Source organism: Chiloscyllium plagiosum, unplaced genomic scaffold (genome assembly GCF_037043375.1).
Source record: "Chiloscyllium plagiosum isolate Xiang-an unplaced genomic scaffold, Cpla_swu_hap1 HiC_scaffold_36, whole genome shotgun sequence".
NCBI classification, from domain to species: domain Eukaryota; kingdom Metazoa; phylum Chordata; class Chondrichthyes; order Orectolobiformes; family Hemiscylliidae; genus Chiloscyllium; species Chiloscyllium plagiosum.
Window position 1 is genome coordinate 30,114,390 of NW_028270174.1, and position 13,915 is coordinate 30,128,304.

At 43.0% G+C, this 13,915-nt stretch overlaps 1 protein-coding gene across 4 annotated transcripts in view; it reads right to left on the minus strand.

The window, feature by feature from the left end:
- Nucleotides 1-13,915, minus strand: part of maml3 (mastermind-like transcriptional coactivator 3) — a 532,876-nt gene that overhangs the window by 472,610 nt on the left and 46,351 nt on the right. The gene's annotated exons all lie outside the window — the stretch shown is intronic.

Here is a 13,915-nt window from a genome sequence, read left to right on the forward strand (position 1 = left end):
ACGTCTGAAAACGAATCTTCCAGCTCAGCGAGCAAACCTACATCCATTTCCCTTTGACTTCAATTATACCCACACTCCTTTATACCAAACCTTGGTAGATGCTGCCTTGATGAAAAGAGCAGTCATTCCTATCACCTCTGGAATTCAGCCTTTTGGTTCATGTTTGGGACAACACTGTATTGAGGTCTGCAACTAATCAGCTGTTATGAAACCCAAACTGAACATCAGTGAGCAGGTTGCGACTGGGGATGTGTTTATTCACAACATCAAGGACACCTTCAATTATTTTGAGAGAGTGATGGGGTGGTAACTGGCTGGATCAGATTTGTCCTGCCTTTTTTTTGGACAAGACACGCCTGAGTAAGGCTTTATTTTGGTGAGCTGTTGCTGATGCTTTGGCTACAGGAATATGTTGGCTACAGGAGTGACTAGCTCTGGGACACCAGACGTCACATTGAAGTGAGCATGTTATCAAGGCCTGTACCCTTTGGTGTATTCAATGCATGCAGCCATTTTGTGGTATCACATTGAGTGAACTGACTTGGCTGAAGCCTGACATCTAATGATCATGAGAACTTTGCGAGGAGTTAGAGAGAACACTGTCCACTCCCCTGTGTGAATCCAGCGGCAACACTCAAAGTTTCCCACCATCCTGGCCCAACCTTCCGGCTTAATTAGCAGTCAAACCATCCACCACCTTAAAACTTCATTAATTCTTCTATCAGTGCACCATGTCTGTTGTGTGCACCATTTAAAAGATGCACTCAGCAAATTGTCATCACTTCTTTGGCATCACACAGAAGGAGACATGTGAGAATACCATCACCTCCAAATCATCTGACCTTAGCCAACAAATTTCTGTTCCTTCATAGGTCAAACCCTGACATCTGTGTGATAGTATATTCATGATAAACGGACTGCAATAGTTCAATAACAAAGCTCACCCCTACTTTTGCATGGAGAACTAGGGACGAGCAGTAGCTGATGACCTTGAGAAATGGTTGTCACAATCATTTTAAAACTCACCCATTTTTCTCCGCTTCAGGTAATAAACTGGGTCCTAACTGATCAAAAGAAAGAAGAACTTCAGTGGGGAGTCTAGCACCAAGAATTTCCCACCCTTGCAACCCAGCCTTTTGAAATATGAAGGCCGAGCTGTCGGTCTTTAAAATGCACATCAGAAAGGCTCAGAAACTTCAGGGATACAGCACAATTTGGTTCCTGCCACTTACCCTCTGAACTCCACCAGCCGCTTGTCAAGGTCATAACAGGTGACCAGTGGGACAGTACAGCTTTCTTGAGCGATCACTTTGCTGACAATGACAGGTTTTGGTTTCCTGCACGAAGATGTAGCCAGCCATCTTCCTCAGACAAATGCTAATGCAACTCCAGAAGCTTTTTCACAAAAGTTATGTATGCTAGATTAATTAAAATATTCAATTTTGAGTTTTGTCAAGTAAGGGATATGGAGCTGCAGTACAATTGAGCCACTATATGCAAATGGTGGAACATACACAAAGGGCTAAATGCCTCCTCTTACTCCTATGGGTACAACTGAGGTAAAATATTAAGTCCAAACTGGCTCTTAATGAGCGCAGCAATGTTATTCCTCAGCAGGATACTGATGGGTCTTGGACAACAGTATGAAAAGGTAGACAAAACTGGTTAATACACTCTGCAAATTAGTCTTGGCTGATAAGATTAGTTAAAGTGGTACAGTCAGCGAATGATACCACCTAGAATGGGCTTTTGCAAAGCAGACTGCCAGCAGAGAAAAAAACTGGTTTAAGCAAATGAAAAGTGACATTCCTTTAAAAAGGGCAACTAAACCAAAGGTACAACTCCAGGGAAATTGAAAAGGTCAGCCTTCCTTCTGAGTTTTATTAATGCAAACTTTTCTCATTCCTCTCCATATTATCGGTGCAGTTAGAGCCTTCGCACCTGCAATTTTTTCCATTGTCTCTTCTATGCTCTTAAAAAAACCCAGCCCTCCGTGCTGAAATCAAGCCTCTGATTGTACGAGTTGCAAAAGTTCAAATCCTTATCAGATCACTGAAGCTGTGGAACTAGTTAACCCCCTCATCTTTTACATTTTTTCCTTCCACCACAAATATTAAGTTTGATGTTATTCAAACACCATTTCTTGATCTATTTCTTCTACATTCCTACATCTATAAACCGTGTCCTGCATTTTAGCTCTTTAGTGAAGAAAAGTACTATCAGCACCAGAGGCTGCAGAAAAACTGTCCATTTAACTCACAATTCTGAACAACTCCAATTCCTCCAGGCTGTAACCAGTACTATACGCACGGTGAACTGCTAGGAGACAGCTAAACAACGTAGTAAGTCAGTGCATGACAATTCTGAACAGGATGGTGAAAACGTGGAACAAAAATCACAAACACTTATTAGCCTTCATCGAGGAGTCTCTTCACAAACAAAGCATTTATTCGCAAAAATGAGTTAGTTACAGATCTCCTGCAGCAGCTTTGCAAGAAACCATTACATAAAAACTGGTAGCCCATAAAAAGTATGAGAAAATGAACTTCCTCATCCACGGTTACATCCAGCCATTTTTCCAAGATTTTCCATTACCCTCCATTCCTCTACTTCTCCATCTACACGTCAAATGGCGTTATGGGCCTGACCAAGCCCCCTCAAAATATATTAAGACGATTGGTCAAACTATCACTCTTGAAGCAAAACACACTTTATTCATAATGTATAGCTTAAAGAAAAGAATTGGCTGTGACTCTACTGAAATACTTAACAAAATAATAGATTATTTAAGTACTAAACAGTAACTGTTCCAAAGTAGTAACATCTCCTAAACACACATTGACAAAGGTACATTCGGTAAAACAGATTGCCTCACATGCAATTCTAGCAGCAGGATGAGAACCCCAGATTTTACCTGTAACAGAGAGCAATAAGAGCTTCCACATCCAGCTTCAACATCCTAATAGCAACTGCTACTTAAAGCTAAAACAAAAAAAAAATTCTGGTTCTGTGGGAGCTTGACCCCACCCATTCAGGCTGCTTCTATTGTTCCAACTTTTTAAAAAAAAATCATTGCCTCACAAGCTATTTGCTTTATTAGCTTTGGAGCAGTCTGTTTGGCACTTCTGCGCCAACCTTCATTTAAAGAAAACCTGGACTAAATGCACCTCTTAAAGCCACAGTATCATCAAAATGGAGTGACTGGCAATTTTCCAATCCAAGGCAGCAATTCTTGAATCGAATGAAGTTTTGAAAGATTTTGACTAGAACATCTACAATTTTCTTATTTACTCACATACATAAAGCTGCACAGTAGCAAAGTAATCTTTCATCCCAAATTTTTTTTTCGAAAAAGTCAGGTTTTGTAAATTTGTTTCAAAAGGTACTATCCCTAGAATTTGCTCCTCTTGATTGCCTGACACAATGTGATAACTACTTACACTGTTTCTCTAAAGGTTCTGCTGAATAATGCCCAAAGGATGGCTAGAAATCTGTCTACTTTGGAAACTTTTACTCGATTTTCTGCTGAATGGTTCAGTGGTGTAACAACAACTCATTTATGTAACGCTTTTAATGCGGTTAAAAGTCCCAAAATGGTTTACAGGAGTGTTAAGATTTGAAGGACCACCTTATGGAAGGACAGCAGAGCAGTTTAGGGGAGGGAACTTTAGAATTTGGACCAAATCACTCAAAATGTGTGGCTTCCAATAGAGAGGCAACAAAAATTGAGAATGTCAAAGATGCCAGAACTGGCAGAGCTGAGACACCTGAGGATTGTACAAATGGAGGAGGTCAAAAGGATAGGAGCAGACTTGGACATGGAAAGACATGAAAACAGAGGTGGAAATTTACTATCAGTGAAGTCCCAACAGAAATAAGTGGTGTCCATTCCACTGGTCATTCTATTCTGCCTGCCATAGTGGGCACAGTTGGTTGATTGTCAGCTGGTGGTTAATAAAATGTCCTATATTTACCCCTTCATTTGAGAATGCATGTCTCAAATACCACTTGCTTTCCATTATAGCCAAATTTCATGTCTACCAATTGCAGAGTACAGCTCCTGATGATAAAACCAGCAAAGCAGAATCTAAAGGAAAAACGTTTCTCTCCACATTATCAGTATTTGATTATACACCTCTTACTTAGCGGTCAGGATCTTCAGATTACAATTCCTGAGGTAAGAAGTTAAAGTGTGTTTTCCTTCACTTTTGGTCATACCCATAAGAACAGAAAGTGGGGCACTCTCAGTTTTCTGGAAATTTTCCATCTGCTCTGAATGAGTGGTGAAAACTCTGCTGTAAAGGCTCAAATAAAGCCTTGTTAGCTGGAATTTACTGAGGAAGGAGGAGCGAGTGGGTGGAAAGCAACATGATCACTGGTGCACCCAAGTCACATTCCACAGCATTCCACACACTGGGAATTGTTGGTTTTCATTAACAAAAACAAATGTTTTGTTTTTGCTCCTCAAAATAGCTCCCTCCATCCCAACCTACCTTTATTGCCATCCCCTCACCTTCCTCAAAACTCCACCCTGCCTTCGGTTCACCTTACTACTTTATTACACTGGGGAGTTAAGATTTCCTAGTCGAAAAGGGCATGGAGGGGCCGGTGGAGGAGAGGGACAAAGCATGTCAAAACCTTCTCTTTTGTTGCCTGTATTTGTACACCAATGTCACTCACAGAAACAAAAATACTCACAGGGCAAGGAATTCCTGCGGGTACACAGCAAAAACGTCACAGAAGTTGTATTCTGCAAAGAGACTAACACCCAGCATCAGTGCAGAACTGTCTGCTCTCAGCAAGTGTGAATATTCCACCCTGCAGTAACAGGCCCAGGAGAGTAATGTTCTTAACTGAATAATTACAGTGCGACTAATGAAACAAACACTTATCTGTTTATTGTTTGGCACTTGAAAAGCAATGTTTCTCCACTCCTTCAAACGGCAGTCCAGTTCTTTAAAGTTAAGTAGAGTAAATATTTGACACAAACACTTTGCTAACAGAACAATCAGGAGCAAAGAGCCCTGCCTTTGTAGTCATCATTCATTTAAAAGCCTCATTTACAATAAATTGAAGGGAAACCACAAGTTGCATCCTGCTGTCAGGCTGGATTTGTGGTTCTAAGTTGAGGAAGACATGGGTGCTTTGCACTGTAAACGTAACAGCAGTCAAGAACCTCACTACCAATGGATGGCTCATCCAAATTAATTCAATAATTACAATTCTAACCGTGGAGGACGGAGATGGAAGATACAAGGCAGAAGCTTAAAACATGTGTACTAACAGGATCAAGGAACGCTTCTTCCCCGCTGTCATTAAACTGTTAAATGGACCTCTCTAATTTCAAATCTAATGTTCATCTTGCTTTTGTGCACCTCCTGTGTAGCTGTAACCTTGTATGCCAAGCTCTGTTGAAATACCCTATGATCTGTATGTCCTTGGATGATATGATCTGCCTATACCACACAAACAAAAACCTTTCACTGTACTTAGGTACAGGTGACAACAATAAAATCAATCAGGTCAAAATAAATGTTTCCCGCCTCAGGCGACTGTCTGTGTGGAGTTTGCACATTCTCCCCGTGTCTGCGTGGGTTTCCTCCGGGTGCTCCGGTTTCCTCCCACAGTCCAAAGACATGCAGGTTAGGTGAATTGGCCATGCTAAATTGCCCGTAGTGTTAGGTGAAGGGGTAAATGTAGGGGAATGGGTCTGGGTGGGTTGCGCTTCGGTGGGTCGGTGTGGACTTGTTGGGCCGAAGGGCCTGTTTCCACACTAAGTAATCTAATGAGTAGGAAGGGTTTGGAGGGATATGGGCTGAGTGCTGGCAGCTGGGACTAGATTGGGTTGGGATATCTGGTCGGCATGGACGGGTTGGACCGAAGGGTCTGTTTCTGTGCTGTACATCTCTATGACTATGACTCTAAATGCACGTGTCCCTCAGCAGTGAGGGGTAAAGCTGGATGGTTGGCAACTGCTGTCCACTAATCCACAACAGGTGAGTATGAACGTTAGGAAAAGAGAGCCAGGTTTAGGAACGCTGCCCCACAGAACAACCCCCACCCATCTTGCAATAACTTGCAAACACTGTCCAAATGACAAGGACCTTTTCCTCCCTGGAGCTTCACTTCCAAGTGTGTTCCCTCCTGCAGCCTCATTTGAATCTCCTCTTCCCCACAATGAGAACGGGGGGGGGGGGGGGGGGGGGGGAAGAGGGAGAATGGAACTAATAGTTCCCACTTCATGTTGTGCCCCTTCCTACTGCCATTTTAATCTGACATTTTAGGAAGCTCTTGATGCAGAGTTGTACTTTTGGGCCTAGGTAATGCTGACAGAGTGTAGAGGGGGGGGGGGGAAACAGTCACAAGGGATTCCCTTGGTGTTTAACTGGGGCAAGCACCATGCCACTGCCAAAGGATGAGCGATAAACATTTAAATAATTTCCAAGGACATCTGCAATGAGGGCTGTATCTATCATAGCTCCAGTTTCTCAATCAAATTCCACAATGCATTCGCTGATGTTTTAGTTTGTTGGCTGACCTCAATTCAATCAACAACTGAAGAAAATACAACTGGCCTCTTGCCTCTCCTTTCTCCATCATACTGCCATCCTTCCATCTATCTAAGTTAAACAGGGGCTGCTTGAACAGGAATGGCACGGTGGCTCAGTGGTTAGCACTGCTGCCTCAGCGCCAGGGACCTGGGCTTAATTCTTCCCTCCATGCAAACTCCACACAGACAGTTGCCTTTCTCCCCATGTCTGCATGGGTTTCTCTGGGGACTCTGGTTTCCTACCCACAGTCCAAAGATGTGCAGGTTAGATGGATCAGCCATAGAAAATGTAGGTTATAAAGGTAGGTCTGGGTGGTATGTTCTTTGGAGGGGTGGTGTACACTCGATGGGCCGAATGGCGTTCTCCAACACTGCAGGGATCCTATGATTCTATAAATATCTGGTTTGTGCATCAAAAGCACCCTTGAGACATCCGTGGGAAAGAATCAGTATTTTAAGAAAAGGATGGGTAAAATCTAACTAGGAGGAGCTTGCAAATTAAAGTTAACAGTGATCGAATCCAAATCAGACAAACAACATGCCAATCAAAGCAGAGGATTTAAATGATCTGACAAGGAAGAGCGGTTGCCCTGTGCTTCTGCACGTGGGGCTCCCTCTTCAAAATGTTCCCTCTTTACACAGGTCACCTCCTATGTTTCTATGAAACAGTGGAATGAAGTGCACTCAATGCTGTTATTAGGTTTGTGCAGTGAACTAGTATGAATCTAATACAGGAAATGTCACACTCAGGCTAATACAATTCAGTGCTGAGCCAGAGTGCTTCTTTGTGAAGTACTTTCAGATGCGTCATGTCAAACTGTTCCCGCCACCAGTGAAAAAACAGTAACCACTAGCAGATCACCCACACATCTAAAAACAGGGAGGTTTTAGTTTGAGTTGCACTGAAACTTCACTGTTACACTTCATCAGCACCCTGTTGACAGGATCAGCAGCCAGTGATCATCACAGGAACCTCCTTGTGGATCCTTCTGACCAGCTGCCGTAACCACAGATGGTCATTTTGAGGCAAGAATATGAGGTAATGTGGGTACATGCACAGAACACAGCTGAAAATGTGTTGCTGGAAAAGCGCAGCAGGTCAGGCAGCATCCAAGGAGCAGGCGAATCGACGTTTCGGGCATGAGCCTCATTCCTGAAGGAGGGCTCATGCCCGAAACATCGATTCTCCTGCTCCTTGGATGCTGCCTGACCTGCTGTGCTTTTCCAGCAACACATTTTCAGCTCTGATCTCCAGCATCTGCAGTCCTCACTTTCTCCTACATGCACAGAACAGACAAATTGAATGGTGCAAGAATCTCGACAGGTTGAATGGCCTACTTCTAGTGCTATGGTTGAAGATCAATGGAAATCCCCGATGACATGTTTATGCACAAGTCTGTGCAGATATCCTGAAGTTTGATTGTGGTACCGTCCCTGAGAAGGTTCCCAAAGTCTAGAGTTTGATCAGCTATAACTCCTGGTGGCAGTTCTAAGCACAGGAACAGAGATTATCAAACTAGGCCCAAAACAGCTGGCATCCTGGAAGTGTGCCCATGTTCAGTGAAAGCCACAGCAGGAGTATGGAACCATTTAAAGTGAATTTCTCTGGCAAACTTGTTACTGCCAAAGAGGAGGCGACTGCAGCTTGTGTCAGAGAATGGGCAGGCTGCTTCCTGAGCCAACCACAGATGCAGTCATAGGGTCATACATCACAGAAACAGGCCCTTCCATCCAACCAGTCCATGCCGAACAGAATCCTCAACCAAACTAGCTCAGTCTGCCTGTGCTTGACCCATATCCTTCCAAACATTTCTTATTCACGTACTTATCTAAATGCCTTTCAAACAATGTAACTGTACCCGCATGCACCACCTCCTGTGGAAGCTCATTCCACTCATGAACCACTGTGTAAAACAAATTACCCCTCATGTCTTAATAAAATCTTTCTCCTCTCATCTTAAAAACATGCATCCTAGTCTTGAAATCCCCCAACCGAGGGAAAAGACACCTGCCATTCACCTCATGATTTGATAGACCTCTATAAAAGATCATCCCTCAACCTCCTATGCTCCAGTGAAAAAGTCCCAACTTATCCAGCCTATCCATATAATTCAGGCCTGCCATTTCCAGCAACAGCCTGGTAAATCTCTTCTGAACCCTCTCTAGCTTAATAATGTCCTTTCTATGACAGGGCGACGAGACTGGACACAGTACTCCAGAAAAGGTCTCACCAACATCTTGTACAGCCTCAACATGATGTCCCAACTTTGATATTCAAAAGGTCTGAGCAACGAAGGCAAGCATGCGAAATGCCTTCTTAACCAGCTTGTCTACAAATGACATGAATTTCAAAAACTTATGTACCTGAATCTCTAGGTTTCTTTGTTCTATAACACTACCCAAGGTCCTAATTTTAATTGTATAAGTCCTGCCCTTGTTTGATTTTACCAAAATGCAATACCTCACAATTATTCAAATTAAACTCCATCTGCCACTGTTCAGCCCATTAACCCAATTGCTCAAGATCTCTTTGTAATCTTAGATAACCTGCTTCACTATACCACTAATTTTGGTGTCATCCTCAAACTTCTGTATGCTCATCTAAATCATTTACATGAAATTTATATTGTTACGATATGGGGTGGGGGTGTCAATATGGTAGAAGACCCTTATAGGGCCAGGATAACAATTCATAATCTGCACAGCCTTAAATTATCAATTTAAGATCAAAAGAATCGGGTCACCAAATGTATTTTGAGATTAGTATCAAAATTACATACTGCGCACATTTTGTCAGGAAACTTTCAACTGGGTACTGTACCCAATAGAAGATCCCAACCTGCATACTTTAACAAGCTCCTGTCTGATGTAATCGAGTTTTTACATAAAACCAGAACATTCTAATGATCTTAGCACATAAACTGAAAAGCAAAGAGCAGAATAATTAAACTTCAATGTCTCAACTGTTCAATCTCACTTCCAGAATACCATGATTTAGTTAGCGAATTTAAATCTTCGAAGTAACAGGTAATCTCCTCATTTGTGGAGTTTAATGTGATTAGCCTGCCACTTATTCTGTTGATGGGAATCTTCTCAGTACTGTCCAGAGTTGTCGGTGTCTCTCCAGAAGCACATAATGGACTTGCATGCAGGCTGCAGTCGTGGAGCTTGGATTAAGACAGCTCCTGGCTTGTCCTGAAGCTGTTCAGCGAAGACCAGTCTCACTGACAGAGTTCAGCATCTGTCAAATGGCAGGAGTTACCTGGCACAAGGAACTTATTGGTGACTTCCCATGTTTCATATTCCTCCATCCACTGAGCAAACTCACTGGAACGTTTGCAGCAACACCAGTTCCTTGCTGCCCTTGTTAAACGTGTTCTTGAGGTGAAATAGTGGACTGACTGAAGCCTCCCAGGTTCAGTCCTCAATCATTGTTGAAGCTCCTGATCTCAGCTGGGGTACAGGCTGGCAGTGAGACCAGATAGGAAAGGCAAATGCAGCAGCATGTTCTTGCTGCTGATTGCTAATGAGTGAAGCACAATGGAACCATAATCATAGCAGCAAGAGGCAGCCTGTTCATAGGAGATTGGAGGAAAATGGGAGTCAGCCACTATAGTCCAAATGAATCCCAGGTTGTTTGATCAAAATTAAACAGATTAATCACAATTTGCAGGTAAACTAACGAAGCAAAGTAAAAAGTAGTGACAATGACCTGCTAATGCTCACTGCACTAGAATATGAGAAAATGGGGCCAATCAGCCCTTTAGCTTGTTCCTGTTCCTGTTGGAAGTGCATAAATGAACAATACAGGGACTGTGCTTGGCTGTAATACCAGCCTTGGCCCAATAGTTTGTAAACACCACTACCTCAAAGAGCAAGGCCTCTGACTAAAATGAAGTACTTGATGAAGAACTGGAGAGTTCACGGCCATTCACTGAACTGTAACCAGAAATGAAGTTGTAGCTTCGAGAGAGCTGGGGAGGTGCCTTTTGTTTTTGCTCACTGGGTGTCACGACCCTATTAAGCAGCTCTTCCTCTCAGTCTTTTCTTTTCAACCCTAACTGACAGAGAATAGAAACTAATACAGTAATAGTGATCGCAGTAATTCACCACGTAATTCACCAGTAATTAATGATTCGGCTGTCAGTATCTCAGTGCCAGGATCAGTCTATTCACATGACATTAACAGATAAATGGTTGAAGGCTTTCTTTCCTGAAATGAGCTCAACAATCGCAGCTCAATAGTTACACATCATTCGTGAAGGCTTAGCATGAACATCCTAATATATTTCATTCTGGAGTGGAGGAACTGAGCTCATTAAACTGCGTGGCTGAGCTTCCTACTTTAGAATCAGCTGAGAGCTTGCTACACCAGTACAAAATACAAGGGAACAAAAATTCAAAAACGTGGAACTCTGCACTAGCTTGGCTTCCCCCACCATCTCAAACATGGAAGGCAATGAAATCAGGCAGACAATTCACTGCAGTGATAATTATCCATTCCTTTGAGCAGTTGGAAACAGCAATTTTTCACCAAGGGTGGGCAAAATACTGAAAGATATACACAAACTTTAGTTTAAAATCCACCCCCCTCTCCTCCTCATGCATTCTCACAGAAAGTGCCAACTCACACCAGAACTCATAGGCCCAGGTATTTCACACAAGCAGAGACATTTTATATATAGATGTGGCAGTACACGTCAGATTATTACTCTGAAATATTACTCTATTTTAACCTGCTAACATTGGAAGATTGCACCTGATTTCACTTCGTTAATACCTCTTATCATCCCCCAAGTCAAATAAGTTGAATTCAAATCAGCCAGTTTAGACTATCTTGTCATTGCTTGATGTTTGTGCACACATGCACCAGCACAGATTACCGAATTGGATATAGAGTGGAGACACTGGCTGTTCACCAGCCATAACCCCCACCTCCACAACATTTTTAGTTCAGTGATACCAGGGTATGGGTCCAAGCAGGCCTAGCGATCAAATATTATCCAGATACTAACAGAACTTAGTTACTGCAGAGAGTTAGGGAATCAAATTTAAAACAAGAGACTGAGTCTGCTCCAACCCCCAACTGAGAGCATAAACAAACTAAAAATAGCAAGTTTTGAGAAGATTTGTAGCTCAGGTTGAGGTTCTGGATGTAGGTTTGCTCGCTGAACTGGAAGGTTAATTTCCAGACATTTCATCATCCTACTAGGTAACATCTTGAGTGGGCCTCCAGTGGAAGCCCACAAACCCACCAACACACTAAAAAAAGCAGCAAATGAACTTGAAAGACCCTATACAGACAACAAGTAAAACTAATGTCATTTACAAAGCACTGTGTAAATACTGTAACAAACACTACATTGGACAAACAGGCAGAAAACTAGCCACCAGGATACGTGAACATCAACTAGCCACAAAATGACATGACCCTCTCTCACTAGTATCCTTACATACAGATAAGGAAGGAAACCACTTCGGTTGGGACAACACATCCATCCTAGGACAAGCCAAACAGAGACACACACTAGAATTCCTAGTAACATGGCATTCCAACTGGAACTCTATACACAAACACATCGAGTTAGACCCCCATCTACCTTTCCCTTGAGAAAAAGAACAGGAAATGACATCATGACCCCAAAGAAACCGAAACATATAAATAGAAAGCAGGAATTATCAGCAGTGCTTCGCCTGGAGGCCCACTGAAGATGTTAACCTTCCAGCTCAGTGAGCAAACCTACATCCAAAACTAAAAATAGCATTAAACTCTTTTTGAATTTATCCAAGATTTGGTCCAAAGCAACCCTCAAGGTGTACATGGTGTAGTGACCTATTGTCATCTAGATAAGGAGATTCAGAACCACAATCTGCCTTCAAACCAGAGCAAGTCAATTAAGAGAAGTTCTGCTAACATTGGGCAGCACTTTCTCACTCTTTATAGAATCCTGGTTTGAGAACCAGCAACAAGAACAAAAGAGCAGGGGAGTAGATCAATCTGCACATTGGATGAGCAGAGCTACAACTGCAGTATGCACAAACTGTGAAAGTTTATTAGCTATAAATCTGCCAAGGTTTATAAAGTCAACTAAAAACGGTAGCATCATGCACGCTTCCACTGGAGAGAATCTGATTTGCAACTGCACTAAAATATACTTAAATTCTGATTTTTAGATTAGATTAGATTCCTTACAGTGTGGAAACAGGGCTTTCGGCCCAACAAGTCCACACCGACCCTCTGGACAGTAACCCACTCAGACCCATTCCCCATATTTACCCCTGACCCCGTGGGCGGCACGGTGGCACAGTGGTTAGCACTGCTGCCTCACAGCGCCAGAGACCCGGGTTCATTTCCCGCCTCAGGCGACTGACTGTGTGGAGTTTGCACGTTCTCCCCGTGTCTGCGTGGGTTTCATCCGGGTGCTCCGGTTTCCTCCCACAGTCCAAAGATGTGCAGGTTCGGTGAATTGGCCATGCTAAATTGCCCGTAGTGTTAGGTAAGGGGTAAATGTAGGGGTATGGGTGGGTTACGCTTCGGCGGGTCGGTGTGGACTTGTTGGGCCGAAGGGCCTGTTTCCATACTGTAATGTAATCTAATCTAATCTAATGCATCTAACTCTATGGGCAATTTAGCATGGCCAATTCACCTGCACATTTTTGGACTGTGGGAGGAAACCGGAGCACCCGGAGGAAACCCATGCAGACACGGGGAGAATGTGCAAACTCCACACTTACAGTCGCCCGAGACTGGGATTGAACCTGGGACCCTGGTGCTGTGAGGCAGCAGTGCTAACCACTGAGCCACCGTGCCACCCCCAAAAGATTTGTTGTTCCATTTATAAAGCAGCATTTAAATGAAGATAAAAAGGAAGCAACTGAAATCACTCCCTTTCCATTTCAACCCATTCGCATACAAATATTTGAGTGCTGTTTTGACTTAGTGACAATTTTCCCTTGAACTTATTTCTGCCCTCAATCCAACCCACAAAAGACAAAGAGGGCCAGATTACCGACTAATACCAAGAATCATTCTTCTTTCCCATCCCTGAGAAAACAAGTAAGGAATGAATCACCCTGCTTCACGAAGGATCTACATTCAAACATCAGCTTCCCTTTACTTGACCAGCTGTGTAATTTGAGCACTATCGATTCAGATTGCCAGCATTTCTTTGTCAGGGCTTCTCTAGTTATTTTGACATTCACTTGCACCTGTATCACCTGTGGAAAAATTTCACAGTTGATTGCAATTTCACCATCTCCTAAAGTGCCGAGAGACTTTTCTCCCACCATTCACCACAATTTGCACTATCACTCCCAACTCTAACTGACATGCCCCCAGCAAATCTTCACCGTCTTGCACCCAAA